The sequence below is a fragment of the Ranitomeya variabilis genome, chromosome 2, assembly GCF_051348905.1.
Source record: "Ranitomeya variabilis isolate aRanVar5 chromosome 2, aRanVar5.hap1, whole genome shotgun sequence".
Taxonomy (NCBI): Eukaryota; Metazoa; Chordata; class Amphibia; order Anura; family Dendrobatidae; genus Ranitomeya; species Ranitomeya variabilis.
The window spans coordinates 1,082,041,948-1,082,059,550 of record NC_135233.1 but is presented as its reverse complement, the minus strand read 5'-3'; positions in this window follow the sequence as shown (position 1 = coordinate 1,082,059,550).

The window sequence follows — 17,603 nt, the reverse complement described above, 5'->3', positions numbered from 1 at the left end:
TGTCTTTCCACCCGTCTCCAGCTAATTTGTGGAAAAACACTACATAGGATAACGTAGAGGAGGGTTTTTGGGCCTTGCAGCGCCGTTTACGGCTGTCTGCACGGTCTCCGTGTGATTGCAGCTCGCCCTGTAGTCTGTGAGCAGCCATAGCCTGGTTGTCTCCAGCTCAGGGTTGTTCACTGCGTCATACCGCCAAATCAATTTTCATTTTGTTTTAAGTAGTGCAGGCTGCTGCACATTTTTTCAAAAAAATCCTATTAGTGTCTTTCCACCCGTCTCCAGCTAACTTGTGGAAAAACACTACATAGGATAACGTAGAGGAGGGTTTTTGGGCCTTGCAGCGCCGTTTACGTCTGTCTGCACGGTCTCCGTGTGACTGCAGCTCTATCCGTTGTCAGTTCAGCCCCCAAAAAATAAATAAATAATAAAGTTCACCAAACACACCAGTTACACCACTTTACATTTGTGTAGGCCACATTAGCTCATATTAAAGTCTAGTCCACACTTTAGAAAATTAGTGTTTCTTATACCTGTTAGGAGGAGTTGCTCAGGAATAAGCACACAAAGCCGTTAGTACTTTTCTGCTTATCTTTATCAGTCAACCAAGATGAAGAAGGCAGTGAGTAAGGCACGTGGGCGTGGGCGTGGGCGCGGAGCAGGGAGGGGACGTGGGGATTCTGTGCCTGCTGCGGGCACCGGTGACTCATCAGCACCCACTTTCACCAGGCAACAGTCATTCATGCGCAGCTTTGTGTCAGAGCGCCGTACACCGCTGCTGCGTGAAGAACAAATTGAAGCCGTTGTCGGATGGATGGCAGCTAATGCATCAACTTCAATTAGTGCCACATCCTCTCAGACACAGAGCACTGGAGAGCAGCCATCTGTCTCTTCACCACCTGCCAAATTGCCCAGGCAGACAGAGAGCCCAGGACAGGAGCCGTCTCTACTTCTGTTCTCTGAATCTCTTGGCTTGGAAACAGGGGGCCAGCCAAGCAGCATTGGAGAAATGGAAGAAGAGGCAGGGTGCAGTGATGCCCAACAGCTTTTTCTCTCTTCCTCTGAAGAGGCGGGTGGGCCAGTGGCTCCGGTCACCACATCGCAGGCCGCATCAGCTGATGATGACACTCAGGTGCCACTTACTGGTGCGTGCTCTGCTGCTGAGACTACCCAGGAGGAGCAGTTGGGGGCAGAGGGTAGTGTAGATGATGAGGTCCTTGACCCATCTTGGCGTGAGGGACAGGAAGGTGGTGGGAGCAGCTCTGAGGAAGAGATTCCCCGTACGGCCCAAAGAGGGAGAGGGAGGGGGAAGACTGCGGATCCTGCAGCCTCCGCTTTGGCACCCGTTAGGAGCATGTCTCTTCCAAAAGCCAAAAAGGGCGCTCCCAAGACTTGCAGTGCCTGGTCCTTTTTTGACACAGTTGCAGATGACATTTGCTATGTCAGATGCAAGGTGTGTCATCAAAAAGTCAAAAGAGGTCGAAATGTCAGCAACCTCAATACCTCCAACATGTGGAAACATGTGCGCAACAGGCACCCGGCGGAGTTAGAAAAACACACTGAAGAGCTAGGCCAACCAACAGCGGCAGCTACCACCTCTTCAGCTCGTGTTGCCTCTTCCTCTAGCTCACACGCAGCTGGTTCGGCTTCCTCCCAGGATCGCCGTGGAAGAACCTCTGGCCCTGTTGTCCAGAAACCCGCTGTAATTCCACCCGCAGCACCACTTTCCCAGTCATCCACACACTCCCAGCCCAGTCTACAGCCATCGGTAGTACAGGCATGGGAGAAAAGGCGGCCTTTCTCGTCAAACCACCCACGAGCACAGGCTCTGACTGCAGGCATTGCCAAACTTCTGTCACTGGAAATGCTGTCATTCAGGCTGGTGGAGACTGACAGTTTCCGTGACTTGATGTCATTGGCAGTCCCACAGTACAATGTGCCCAGCCGCTTTTACTTCAGCAGGCAAGCCGTCCCTGCCCTGCACAAGCATGTGGAGGGACACATAAAACACGCGCTACTGAACGCCGTCAGTAGCAAGGTCCACCTCACCACCGATGCGTGGACCAGTCAACATGGACAGGGGCGATACCTTTCCCTCACTGCCCATTGGGTTAATGTCGTTGAGCCGGGTACAGACCGTGCGAGTGGCGCAGGACGTGTCCTGCCCACTCCAAGGATTGCAGGAATCCATTCTGTACGCATTGACTCCTCCTCTTACACCAGTTCCTCAGAATCATCGCTGCAGGAGCCGTCACAGTCCACCTCCACATGGACCCGTGATGAACGTGTACCTGTTACGACCGACATGAGCACAGCCGTGGCCAAACGTCAACAGGCCGTCTTGAAATTAATTTTTTTGGGGAATCGTAGCCACACAGCGCAGGAGCTCTGGAATGCCATCAAGCAGGAGAGCGATGTGTGGTTTGTGCCAGCGAATCTCCAGCCAGGCATGGTAGTGTGTGATAATGGCCGAAATCTGGTGGCAGCTCTGGGCCTCGGCAACCTCACTCACATCCCATGTCTGGCACATGTGCTCAATTTGGTCGTGCAGAGCTTTTTGAGGGACTATCCGGATCTTGATGCACTGCTGCACAAGGTCCGCCTAGAGTGTGCTCACTTGCGGCGTTCCAGCACGGCAAAAGCGCGCATTGCGGCTCTGCAGCGCCGACACCACCTGCCGGAACATCGCATCATATGTGACCTACCTACCAGGTGGAATTCCACGTTACATATGTTGGAGCGGTTGTGTGAGCAGCAGCAAGCTGTAATGGAGTACCAGCTGCTTCAGGCGCAAAGAAGTCGCAGTCAGCGCCGTACAGACTTCACAACCACAGAGTGGGCCACTATGAATGACGTCTGCCAGGTTTTGCGTCCCTTTGATTATTCCACGCGGATGGCGAGTGCAGATGATGCACTAGTCAGCATGACTGTCCCCCTTATCTGCCTGCTTGAAAAATCACTGCAAGCGCTAAGGGATGATGTTGTGGAAGAGGTGGAGGATGAGGATTCACCATTTCCATCATCTTCTGGACAGTCAGCGCCACGTGGTTCCTCACAAACGCGTAGGCAGGGGACAGTTTGTGAGGAGGATGAGGAGGAGTCAATGGAGGAGGAAGACATCCGTCCAGAGGAGGGAGTTACCGAATTGTCCAGTACTCAGTGTGTACAGCGAGGGTGGGGTGATGACGAGCGGGCAGATATCACGCCTCCAGCAGGGGACAGCGTTTCTTGGGCAGTTGGCAGTCTGCAGCACATGGTGGATTACATGCTGCAGTGCCTGAGAAACGACCGCCGCATCGCCCACATTCTCAACATGTCTGATTATTGGGTGTTCACCCTCCTCGATCCTCGCTACCGGGACAACGTAGAAAGCCTCATCACACCGTTGAACCGGGAGCGAAAAATGCGGGAGTACCAAGACACACTGGTCAATTCCATCATCTTCTCCATTCCAACTGAGAGAAGTGCTGCTAGTGCATTCCAAAGCAGCTCAGTGCGTCCAGGCAGTGGTGGAGGCTCTGCACAAAGAGGGAGCAGAAGCAGTGCCTCTGCCCAAGGCAAGACCAGTATGGCCCAACTGTGGCACAGTTTTCTGTGCCCCCCACAAAAGTCTACACCATCACAGACGGCTCCAGTCAGCAGGAGGCAACGTGTCATGATTCTCAATGGCGAGAGAACATAGCCCAGCATATATGAGAACTAGCTCTTGGAAGATGGAAACTATACTGACCATGAACTAAACCTGCCGCACAACTAGAAGTGGCCGGGTAGCATGCCTACGTTTTTTTATCCCTAGATGCCCAGCGCCAGCCGGAGAACTACCTAATCCTAGCAGAGGAAAAGACAGTCCTGGCTCACCTCTAGAGAAATTTTCCCAAAAGGCAGACAGAGGCCCCCACATATATTGGCGGTGATTTTAGATGAAATGACAAACGTAGTATGAAAATAGGTTTAGCAAAAATCGAGGTCCGCTTACTAGATAGCAAGAAGACAGAAAGGGCACTTTCATGGTCAGCAGAAAACCCTATCAAAACACCATCCAGAAATTACTTTAAGACTCTAGCATTAACTCATAACACCAGAGTGGCAATTTCCGCTCACAAGAGCTTTCCAGACACAGTAACGAAACAGCAGCTGTGAACAGGAACAAAATGCAAAAACACACAAGGACAAAAGTCCAACTTAGCTGGGAGTTGTCTAGTAGCAGGAACATGCACAGAAAGGCTTCTGATTACATTGTTGACCGGCATGAAACTGACAGAGGAGCAAGGTTATATAGCGACTCCCACATCCTGATAGGAGCAGGTGAACAGAGGGGATGATGCACACAAGTACAATTCCACAAGTGGCCACCGGGGGAGCCCAGAATCCAATTTCACAACAGTACCCCCCCCTCAAGGAGGGGGCACCGAACCCTCACCAGAACCACCAGGGCGATCAGGATGAGCCCTATGAAAGGCACGGACAAGATCGGAGGCATGAACATCAGAGGCAGTGACCCAAGAATTATCCTCCTGACCGTATCCCTTCCATTTGACCAGATACTGGAGTTTCCGTCTGGAAACACGAGAGTCCAAGATCTTTTCCACAACGTACTCCAACTCACCCTCAACCAACACCGGAGCAGGAGGCTCAACGGAAGGCACAGCCGGTACCTCATACCTGCGCAACAATGACCGATGAAAAACATTATGAATCGAAAAGGATGCAGGGAGGTCCAAACGGAAGGACACAGGGTTAAGAATCTCCAATATCTTGTACGGGCCGATGAACCGAGGCTTAAACTTAGGAGAAGAAACCCTCATAGGGACAAAACGAGAAGACAACCACACCAAGTCCCCAACACAAAGCCGAGGACCAACACGACGACGGCGGTTGGCAAAAAGCTGAGTCTTCTCCTGGGACAACTTCAAATTGTCCACCACCTGCCCCCAAATCTGATGCAACCTCTCCACCACAGCATCCACTCCAGGACAATCCGAAGATTCCACTTGACCGGAGGAAAATCGAGGATGAAACCCCGAATTACAGAAAAACGGGGACACCAAGGTGGCAGAGCTGGCCCGATTATTGAGGGCGAACTCCGCCAAAGGCAAAAAAGCAACCCAATCATCCTGATCCGCAGACACAAAACACCTCAAATATGTCTCCAAGGTCTGATTAGTCCGCTCGGTCTGGCCATTAGTCTGAGGATGGAAAGCAGACGAAAAAGACAAATCTATGCCCATCCTAGCACAGAATGCCCGCCAAAATCTAGACACGAATTGGGTCCCTCTGTCAGAAACGATATTCTCCGGAATAACATGCAAACGAACAACATTTTGAAAAAACAGAGGAACCAACTCGGAAAAAGAAGGCAACTTAGGCAAGGGAACCAGATGGACCATCTTAGAGAAACGGTCACACACCACCCAGATGACAGACATCTTATGAGAAACAGGCAGATCCGAAATAAAATCAATCGAGATGTGCGTCCAAGGCCTCTTCGGGATAGGCAAGGGTAACAACAATCCACTAGCCCGAGAACAACAAGGCTTGGCCCGAGCACAAACGTCACAAGACTGCACAAAGCCTCGCACATCTCGTGACAGGGAAGGCCACCAGAAGGACCTTGCCACCAAATCCCTGGTACCAAAGATTCCAGGATGACCTGCCAACACAGAAGAATGAACCTCAGAGATGACTCTACTGGTCCAATCATCAGGAACAAACAGTCTACCAGGTGGGCAACGATCAGGTCTATCCGCCTGAAACTCCTGCAAGGCCCGCCGCAGGTCTGGAGAAACGGCAGACAATATCACTCCATCTTTAAGGATACCTGTGGGCTCAGAATTACCAGGGGAGTCAGGCTCAAAACTCCTAGAAAGGGCATCCGCCTTAACATTCTTAGAACCCGGTAGGTAAGACACCACAAAATTAAACCGAGAGAAAAACAACGACCAGCGCGCCTGTCTAGGATTCAGGCGCCTGGCAGACTCAAGGTAAATTAAATTTTTGTGGTCAGTCAATACCACCACCTGATGTCTGGCCCCCTCAAGCCAGTGACGCCACTCCTCAAAAGCCCACTTCATGGCCAAAAGCTCCCGATTCCCAATATCATAATTCCGCTCGGCGGGCGAAAATTTACGGGAAAAAAAAGCACAAGGTCTCACCACGGAGCAGTCGGAACTTCTCTGCGACAACACCGCCCCAGCTCCGATTTCAGAAGCGTCGACCTCAACCTGAAAAGGAAGAGCAACATCAGGCTGACGCAACACTGGGGCGGAAGAAAAGCGGCGCTTGAGCTCCCGAAAGGCCTCCACAGCATCAGGGGACCAATCAGCAACATCAGCACCCTTCTTAGTCAAATCAGTCAATGGTTTTACAACATCAGAAAAACCAGCAATAAATCGACGATAAAAGTTAGCAAAGCCCAAAAATTTCTGAAGACTCTTAAGAGAAGAGGGTTGCGTCCAATCACCAATAGCCTGAACCTTGACAGGATCCATCTCGATGGAAGAGGGTGAAAAAATGTATCCCAAGAAGGAAATCTTTTGAACCCCAAAAACACACTTAGAACCCTTCACACACAAGGAATTAGACCGCAAAACCTGAAAAACCCTCCTGACCTGCTGGACATGAGAGTCCCAGTCATCCGAAAAAATCAGAATATCATCCAGATACACAATCATAAATTTGTCCAAATAATCGCGGAAAATGTCATGCATAAAGGACTGGAAGACTGAAGGGGCATTTGAAAGACCAAAAGGCATCACCAAATACTCAAAATGGCCCTCTGGCGTATTAAATGCGGTTTTCCACTCATCCCCCTGCTTGATTCGCACCAAATTATACGCCCCACGGAGATCAATCTTAGAGAACCACTTGGCCCCCTTTATACGAGCAAACAAATCAGTAAGCAGTGGTAACGGATATTGATATTTAACCGTGATTTTATTCAAAAGTCGATAATCAATACACGGCCTCAAAGAGCCGTCTTTCTTAGACACAAAGAAAAAACCGGCTCCTAAGGGAGATGACGAAGGACGAATATGTCCCTTTTCCAAGGACTCCTTTATATATTCTCGCATAGCCGCGTGTTCAGGCACAGACAGATTAAATAAACGACCCTTAGGGTATTTACTACCCGGGATCAAGTCTATGGCACAATCGCACTCCCGGTGCGGAGGTAGTGAACCAACCTTGGGTTCTTCAAAAACGTCACGAAAGTCAGACAAGAATTCAGGAATCTCAGAGGGAATAGATGATGAAATGGAAACCAAAGGTACGTCCCCATGAGTTCCTTTACATCCCCAGCTTAACACAGACATAGCTCTCCAGTCGAGGACTGGGTTATGAGATTGCAGCCATGGCAATCCCAGCACCAAAACATCATGTAGATTATACAGCACCAGAAAGCGAATAACCTCCTGGTGATCCGGATTAACACGCATAGTCACTTGTGTCCAGTATTGTGGTTTATTACTAGCCAATGGGGTGGAGTCAATCCCTTTCAGAGGTATCGGAGCCTCCAATGGCTCCAAATCATACCCACAGCGTTTGGCAAAGGACCAATCCATAAGACTCAAAGCAGCGCCAGAGTCGACATAGGCGTCCGCGGTAATAGATGACAAAGAACAAATCAGGGTCACAGATAGAATAAACTTAGACTGTAAAGTGCTAATTGAAACAGACTTGTCAGGCTTCTTAGTACGCTTAAAGCATGCTGATATAACATGAGTTGAATCACCACAATGTGCGAACATGTAAACCCTTTAAAATGTTTTTTATTATTTTATTAAATATTTAAAACAGCAAAAAAATCCCAGTGAAAAAAGAAAAAACAGGATCAAAAAGAAGAAATGCACCTAACCTACTGCTGTCCCTATACTTCGCTGCTCTCCCTACCTGGCAGTGGAGGTTGGCACCCTGATAGAACGATTTTGGCGCCCCCACTCAACGGCGGCTGTCCACTGCTACCCCTGTTGACTTTCTTGATGGCTACAGGTGGGAAAACAATGAGCTATGGAAAGAGATGAAATAAAGTACAAAGAACAGCAAATGATAATAAAGTGTGCATAAAAAAATCCCCAATAGTTGTCCAATTTTGAAAAAAATTCTTTTACAAGACAATAATAAAAATGGGGAATATAATTGCGTCAATCCACATACATGGTTCAAGAAAGAAGTATAATTATTAACACCAGAATTCAAACGGTCTCTAATGGCCACAAAGAAGACTCCGCTTCATAGAGCAATTGATGCCCCCTCTTTGTATCAAAACATATGATTAAGGGCCACAACAAGACCAACATAAAATCATTGATATAAGTCTGGTGATATATGCAATACTATTATGGGTAGCTTAGCCAGGGTTGATGGCCCCAGAATTTGTAATACTTAGCTTCCCAACAGTGATTCAAGTCGCCTCGACGCGTTTCCCCGAACTACGGTTCATCAGGAGGCAATTCAAAACAGGAACCATAACGCCAAGAATGCAGGTGCCATAATGCAAGGCAGACCTGAAGATCCAGGGGAAGGGGAAGTGTTTTTATAACAATAGATAAACTCTCACTGGTCAGCAATAAACTGCCAGTCAGGTATCCACCCCCTATCTCAAAGAAAAAAACTGAGTCATATAGTGAATAAGTCAAAGCATATAGACCTAATTGATAACCTAATGTCTACAGGTGTCTATGGGTCCCACCCCACAGACAAACAGATCATAGATACAAAGTGTATATCATACCGGCAATAATTGCGTCCAAATGGAGCGCTTAAACGATACACTGGACGGCGCCATCTTAATGGCGCACAGACGCCGTCTTCATCAATTGTATGGCGCACGCGCCGACAGCTACAACTCGCGCCTGCGCATAGCGTCATAATAGACACGCCTGTACGGCGTCATAGTTACCACCATCTTGGTACACCGGATAGCCATCTTCATACAGCAAGATGCGCACGCGCCGGCATAACGAACCCGCGCATGCGTACAGTGCTTGCAGGGTAAAGTAATAGGTGGTGCCGCACACATACCAGGGATAATAGTCTCCACTGCACAATTATTAAAAATAACAGGCTTAGTATCTAATGGCTATATGACATATATATATTACTGTAAGCCAGGACAAAATAGATCTTATTATTGTTTAAATAAACATTCGACGTATATGGGCAAAAATGGCTATAATGTAATATAAATTGCTCAAAAGAATCCCAATATATATATACCTACAGCATTCTAATTTAAACAGCCCATTTTTATCATAACTTATGCCTTATATATAGATAGATACAAGACCCATATATATACCGGTACCACACTCAACAATATAAATGATAAAGGGATATAGAAGATCATTTTAAATGTTAGTCATAACAATAGACTAATGCAAAATATAAAATGCATTTCTTATCAGTAGTCCCTACATCAGTTTACCCCTTCTAAGACATATATAGTTACGCAGAGTGCCAGTCCAAATAAATATTACTAGGATGGATATGCAGAGAGTATCATAAAAAGCAAGTATAGGTCAGGGACTCGTTCAGTCCCCTAGGTGATACTGATTGCATGCGAAAAATCCATTCTGCCTCTCGTTTGAGGAGAGCTTTATCAAAGTCCCCACCTCTGAGCCTTGGTTTTAATAACTCAATCATACAAAGTGTTATTCCCTCCAATCTTCCTCCATGTACTTGATTTACATGTCGAGCCAGTGGGGTGTCCCTGCTGTGTCTTATATCGCCAAGATGTTCCCCAAACCTAGTTTTTATCTCCCTGGTAGTCTTCCCTATATAATCCAGGGGACAGGGACAGGTGATTTTATATACTACTCCCACTGACCGGCAATTTCCAAAGTCCCTTATGTCAAAAATCCTCCCATTGGCAGCACTAGTGAAATGTCTAGATGGTTTCACATATTGACACTTGCTGCAATTACCACATTTGTAGAAGCCAAGCGGTTTTCTGTCCAGCCACGTGCCCTTAGGTTGTTGTTTCTGGTACAAACTATGCACCAACCTGTCTCCAATGGACTTTCCCCTTCTATATGTGATGCTAGGAGTATATGGAATAATATCTCTAAGGCCCGGGTCCGCCCGGAGTACCCCCCAGTGTCTTTTCAAGATCTGATAAATTCTCTCAGATTGATTATCAAAAGTCCCTATCAACCTGACAGGACCAGAAGCGTTTACAGATTTCTCTTGTGTCCTAAGTAATAGGGACCTATCCCTATCAAGCGCCTCTCTATAAGATCTCACCAAAACACCTGTAGGGTAATCCCTCTCCTTAAATCTCCGATGAAGATCACTGGCCTGATGTTTATAGGTGGCCACATCGGAGCAGTTTCTCCTAATGCGGAGGAATTGGCCTTTAGGTATACCTCGTTTCAGAGGGATAGGGTGGTGGCTCCGCCACTGCAGCAAGCTATTCGTTGCTGTTGGCTTGCGATAAGTGTGTGTATTTATACCTCCTTTTTCATTTTTTGTGATGGTCAAGTCCAAGAAAGCAATGCTTTTTTTCTTGAAATTCCGATGTAAACCTCATCCCGATATTATTGAGGTTAATCTCCTTCATAAACCTATGAAAATCCGCCTCTGAGCCAGACCAGAGAACCAAAATATCGTCAATGTATCTGGCCCAGAGGCAGATGAAGGGGCACCACCATCTATCCTCACCCGGAAAAATATGGGTTTCCTCCCACCAGCCCAGGAACAAATTGGCATAAGTGGGGGCACAAGGGCTCCCCATTGCCGTGCCCCTGAGCTGGTGGAAGTACTTCCCATTAAATATAAAATAATTCCTGGTGAGTACAAAATGAAGGAGGTCCTTAACAAAGAGATTATGCTCTCTACACTCAATGGCTCTTGTTTTGAGAAAATGATTAACCGCTTTAATTCCCCCATCATGAGGGGGACTGGCAGTTTATTGCTGACCAGTGAGAGTTTATCTATTGTTATAAAAACACTTCCCCTTCCCCTGGATCTTCAGGTCTGCCTTGCATTATGGCACCTGCATTCTTGGCGTTATGGTTCCTGTTTTGAATTGCCTCCTGATGAACCGTAGTTCGGGGAAACGCGTCGAGGCGACTTGAATCACTGTTGGGAAGCTAAGTATTACAAATTCTGGGGCCATCAACCCTGGCTAAGCTACCCATAATAGTATTGCATATATCACCAGACTTATATCAATGATTTTATGTTGGTCTTGTTGTGGCCCTTAATCATATGTTTTGATACAAAGAGGGGGCATCAATTGCTCTATGAAGCGGAGTCTTCTTTGTGGCCATTAGAGACCGTTTGAATTCTGGTGTTAATAATTATACTTCTTTCTTGAACCATGTATGTGGATTGACGCAATTATATTCCCCATTTTTATTATTGTCTTGTAAAAGAATTTTTTTCAAAATTGGACAACTATTGGGGATTTTTTTATGCACACTTTATTATCATTTGCTGTTCTTTGTACTTTATTTCATCTCTTTCCATAGCTCATTGTTTTCCCACCTGTAGCCATCAAGAAAGTCAACAGGGGTAGCAGTGGACAGCCGCCGTTGAGTGGGGGCGCCAAAATCGTTCTATCAGGGTGCCAACCTCCACTGCCAGGTAGGGAGAGCAGCGAAGTATAGGGACAGCAGTAGGTTAGGTGCATTTCTTCTTTTTGATCCTGTTTTTTCTTTTTTCACTGGGATTTTTTTGCTGTTTTAAATATTTAATAAAATAATAAAAAACATTTTAAAGGGTTTACATGTTCGCACAGTTTAGATTATTCCCTTACTTTATATACTGTTTTCTTTATGATTTGAATTTATTGCTATGGCAGGTTTCCTCTCAGGTCCCATAAACACGGATATATGGGCGCAGGATGCCAGTATAGTTTTTTCCACTAGTGATACTTCCCTTGAGGGTACTGAGAACCCTTCTCTGCAGAACCAATTCAAAGATATATATCTCTGTTATAAGGATAATATCAAATCCTGGTGGGAGATCAAAGGGCTTGAGAACTATATTAAAAACAGGATAGTACCCAAAGGATTACGTATTTCTATCAGACCCTCTCCCCGTACAACAAGTCCTGCTGTGTTGGCGGCCTGGACTAAAGAGTCCGTGGAGTCTTCCGTACGCTTTATGCAAATACTGTTAACAGAAGAAAAATCACTGTTTGAGGAGTCAAGCAAAAAGTTGAACCTACTGATAGAAAAGGTACAAAAAAGTAAGACAGACCCAGACTACAGTAGGAGAGAAAACTTTTTGCAGACATCTATTGAAAAATTTCAAAACAGATTAAAAGAAAGGAAACACACACAATTCATTAGGGATTTGGCAGAATTCAAAGAGAATAGAGCCTATGATTTTCAATCCCAGAATAGTGTGGATGCCTCCTCATCGGATGTAGATACATCAGATACGGAACGATCAGAATTAGGCACAGCCACAAATATACACCGGGGCAGTATATCTAACAACAGATGGCGGTCAAACAAGAACCAACGCAAGCAAAGGGGGAGAGGAGGAAGGGACGGGGGGGGAAGGGGCCCTATGGGCTTAACTTATGGCTCCATGCAGCCGGTATCCCCCTTGCCCTCTACGTCTGCATTGTCTTCTTCTTTTTTAGACAGGAGACCAACAGCAAATTACGACCTGAGAAGGAGACACCAATAGTACAAGGTCAGATTATAAATCTGACCTCTTATGCTTTCTCAAGAGAAGAGTATGCTGTGATGCAAAAAGGTCTTAATTTTGTCCCTACAAATACGTTTAACTGCTTTAATTGGGTTAAGGATTTAAATTTGTTCGGGCGAAATCTCAAGTGGAAATTATTTTTTCAAAAGAATGATTTAGAAAAATGCAGAGAATTGGGTCTAACTCAGGATGATTTGGAGGGGTATCATGCTTTGTGTGGTTTGTTACAGGAAAATGAGAGAAATAGGGGTGAGGGACCATTTACGACTCTCAAGAGTAAGAGTAAAAAGATGCCACCAGGTAATGAAGTCACTAGTGTTGATATCTTTGTGAAATTAGTGGAAGCGGACCTATGTAAGATCTCTGGTAACAATATGATGAGAGAAAAAAACATGGGAGACAGTGAGCTTCAGGCCTTGAAGAGATTAGAAAAAAACACTGATCTAATATTTAAATCATCTGATAAAGGCGGAAACCTGGTGGTTATGAGCCACACAATATACCTTGAGATGTGTGGCTCACTCCTAAATGACAGAGAGACCTATGAGATTTTAGCAAGTGATCCAACAACTGCATATTCTGATGAATTGATGTGCATCTTGAATGTAGCTTTGTGTAAGAAACTCATATCACAGACCGAATGTACTTTTCTTACCCCACGCACTCCTTCGGTACCTACTTTTTATGCCCTCCCGAAGGTGCATAAGGGTCTGTCCCCACTCAGAGGTCGTCCAATCGTGGCAGGGATAGATTCTCTGTCTCAGAATATTGGGATGTATCTAGATCAAGTTTTGAGACCCTTTGTACTTTCGTTGCCATCATATGTGAGGGATACATCGCATCTGTTAGGTATGCTGGAGGATGTGATCGTGGAATCCCATGTCAAACTCGCTTCCATTGATGTGGAGGCGCTTTATAGCAGTATCCCTCATGATGGGGGAATTAAAGCGGTTAATCATTTTCTCAAAACAAGAGCCATTGAGTGTAGAGAGCATAATCTCTTTGTTAAGGACCTCCTTCATTTTGTACTCACCAGGAATTATTTTATATTTAATGGGAAGTACTTCCACCAGCTCAGGGGCACGGCAATGGGGAGCCCTTGTGCCCCCACTTATGCCAATTTGTTCCTGGGCTGGTGGGAGGAAACCCATATTTTTCCGGGTGAGGATAGATGGTGGTGCCCCTTCATCTGCCTCTGGGCCAGATACATTGACGATATTTTGGTTCTCTGGTCTGGCTCAGAGGCGGATTTTCATAGGTTTATGAAGGAGATTAACCTCAATAATATCGGGATGAGGTTTACATCGGAATTTCAAGAAAAAAGCATTGCTTTCTTGGACTTGACCATCACAAAAAATGAAAAAGGAGGTATAAATACACACACTTATCGCAAGCCAACAGCAACGAATAGCTTGCTGCAGTGGCGGAGCCACCACCCTATCCCTCTGAAACGAGGTATACCTAAAGGCCAATTCCTCCGCATTAGGAGAAACTGCTCCGATGTGGCCACCTATAAACATCAGGCCAGTGATCTTCATCAGAGATTTAAGGAGAGGGGTTACCCTACAGGTGTTTTGGTGAGATCTTATAGAGAGGCGCTTGATAGGGATAGGTCCCTATTACTTAGGACACAAGAGAAATCTGTAAACGCTTCTGGTCCTGTCAGGTTGATAGGGACTTTTGATAATCAATCTGAGAGAATTTATCAGATCTTGAAAAGACACTGGGGGGTACTCCGGGCGGACCCGGGCCTTAGAGATATTATTCCATATACTCCTAGCATCACATATAGAAGGGGAAAGTCCATTGGAGACAGGTTGGTGCATAGTTTGTACCAGAAACAACAACCTAAGGGCACGTGGCTGGACAGAAAACCGCTTGGCTTCTACAAATGTGGTAATTGCAGCAAGTGTCAATATGTGAAACCATCTAGACATTTCACTAGTGCTGCCAATGGGAGGATTTTTGACATAAGGGACTTTGGAAATTGCCGGTCAGTGGGAGTAGTATATAAAATCACCTGTCCCTGTCCCCTGGATTATATAGGGAAGACTACCAGGGAGATAAAAACTAGGTTTGGGGAACATCTTGGCGATATAAGACACAGCAGGGACACCCCACTGGCTCGACATGTAAATCAAGTACATGGAGGAAGATTGGAGGGAATAACACTTTGTATGATTGAGTTATTAAAACCAAGGCTCAGAGGTGGGGACTTTGATAAAGCTCTCCTCAAACGAGAGGCAGAATGGATTTTTCGCATGCAATCAGTATCACCTAGGGGACTGAACGAGTCCCTGACCTATACTTGCTTTTTATGATACTCTCTGCATATCCATCCTAGTAATATTTATTTGGACTGGCACTCTGCGTAACTATATATGTCTTAGAAGGGGTAAACTGATGTAGGGACTACTGATAAGAAATGCATTTTATATTTTGCATTAGTCTATTGTTATGACTAACATTTAAAATGATCTTCTATATCCCTTTATCATTTATATTGTTGAGTGTGGTACCGGTATATATATGGGTCTTGTATCTATCTATATATAAGGCATAAGTTATGATAAAAATGGGCTGTTTAAATTAGAATGCTGTAGGTATATATATATTGGGATTCTTTTGAGCAATTTATATTACATTATAGCCATTTTTGCCCATATACGTCGAATGTTTATTTAAACAATAATAAGATCTATTTTGTCCTGGCTTACAGTAATATATATATGTCATATAGCCATTAGATACTAAGCCTGTTATTTTTAATAATTGTGCAGTGGAGACTATTATCCCTGGTATGTGTGCGGCACCACCTATTACTTTACCCTGCAAGCACTGTACGCATGCGCGGGTTCGTTATGCCGGCGCGTGCGCATCTTGCTGTATGAAGATGGCTATCCGGTGTACCAAGATGGTGGTAACTATGACGCCGTACAGGCGTGTCTATTATGACGCTATGCGCAGGCGCGAGTTGTAGCTGTCGGCGCGTGCGCCATACAATTGATGAAGACGGCGTCTGTGCGCCATTAAGATGGCGCCGTCCAGTGTATCGTTTAAGCGCTCCATTTGGACGCAATTATTGCCGGTATGATATACACTTTGTATCTATGATCTGTTTGTCTGTGGGGTGGGACCCATAGACACCTGTAGACATTAGGTTATCAATTAGGTCTATATGCTTTGACTTATTCACTATATGACTCAGTTTTTTTCTTTGAGATAGGGGGTGGATACCTGACTGGCAGTTTATTGCTGACCAGTGAGAGTTTATCTATTGTTATAAAAACACTTCCCCTTCCCCTGGATCTTCAGGTCTGCCTTGCATTATGGCACCTGCATTCTTGGCGTTATGGTTCCTGTTTTGAATTGCCTCCTGATGAACCGTAGTTCGGGGAAACGCGTCGAGGCGACTTGAATCACTGTTGGGAAGCTAAGTATTACAAATTCTGGGGCCATCAACCCTGGCTAAGCTACCCATAATAGTATTGCATATATCACCAGACTTATATCAATGATTTTATGTTGGTCTTGTTGTGGCCCTTAATCATATGTTTTGATACAAAGAGGGGGCATCAATTGCTCTATGAAGCGGAGTCTTCTTTGTGGCCATTAGAGACCGTTTGAATTCTGGTGTTAATAATTATACTTCTTTCTTGAACCATGTATGTGGATTGACGCAATTATATTCCCCATTTTTATTATTGTCTTGTAAAAGAATTTTTTTCAAAATTGGACAACTATTGGGGATTTTTTTATGCACACTTTATTATCATTTGCTGTTCTTTGTACTTTATTTCATCTCTTTCCATAGCTCATTGTTTTCCCACCTGTAGCCATCAAGAAAGTCAACAGGGGTAGCAGTGGACAGCCGCCGTTGAGTGGGGGCGCCAAAATCGTTCTATCAGGGTGCCAACCTCCACTGCCAGGTAGGGAGAGCAGCGAAGTATAGGGACAGCAGTAGGTTAGGTGCATTTCTTCTTTTTGATCCTGTTTTTTCTTTTTTCACTGGGATTTTTTTGCTGTTTTAAATATTTAATAAAATAATAAAAAACATTTTAAAGGGTTTACATGTTCGCACAGTTTAGATTATTCCCTTACTTTATATACTGTTTTCTTTATGATTTGAATCACCACAATAGAAGCACAACCCATTTTTTCGTCTAAAATTCTGCCGCTCGCTTCTGGACAGAATTCTATCACATTGCATATTTTCTGGCGTTTTCTCAGTAGACACCGCCAAATGGTGCACAGGTTTGCGCTCCCGCAGACGCCTATCGATCTGAATAGCCATCGTCATGGACTCATTCAGACTCGCAGGCACAGGGAACCCCACCATAACATCCTTAATGGCATCAGAGAGACCTTCTCTGAAAATCGCCGCCAGGGCGCACTCATTCCACTGAGTAAGCACAGACCATTTGCGGAATTTTTGGCAGTATATTTCAGCTTCATCTTGCCCCTGAGACAAGGACATCAAGGCCTTTTCCGCCTGAAGCTCTAAATGAGGTTCCTCATAAAGCAACCCCAAGGCCAGAAAAAACGCATCCACATTGAGCAACGCAGGATCCCCTGGTGCCAATGCAAAAGCCCAGTCTTGAGGGTCGCCCCGGAGCAAGGAAATTACAATCCTGACCTGCTGTGCAGGGTCTCCGGCAGAGCGAGACTTCAGGGACAAAAACAATTTGCAATTATTTTTAAAATTTTGAAAGTGAGATCTATTCCCCGAGAAGAATTCAGGCAAAGGAATTCTAGGCTCAGACATAGGTGCATGAACAACAAAATCTTGCAAATTTTGTACCTTTGTGGCGAGATTATTCAAACCTGTAGCTACACTCTGAAGATCCATTTGAAACAGGTGAACACAGAGCCATTCAAGGATAAGAAGGAGAGAAAGAGAGGAAGGCTGCAGTATAGGCAGACTAGCAAGTGATTCAATTAAGAGC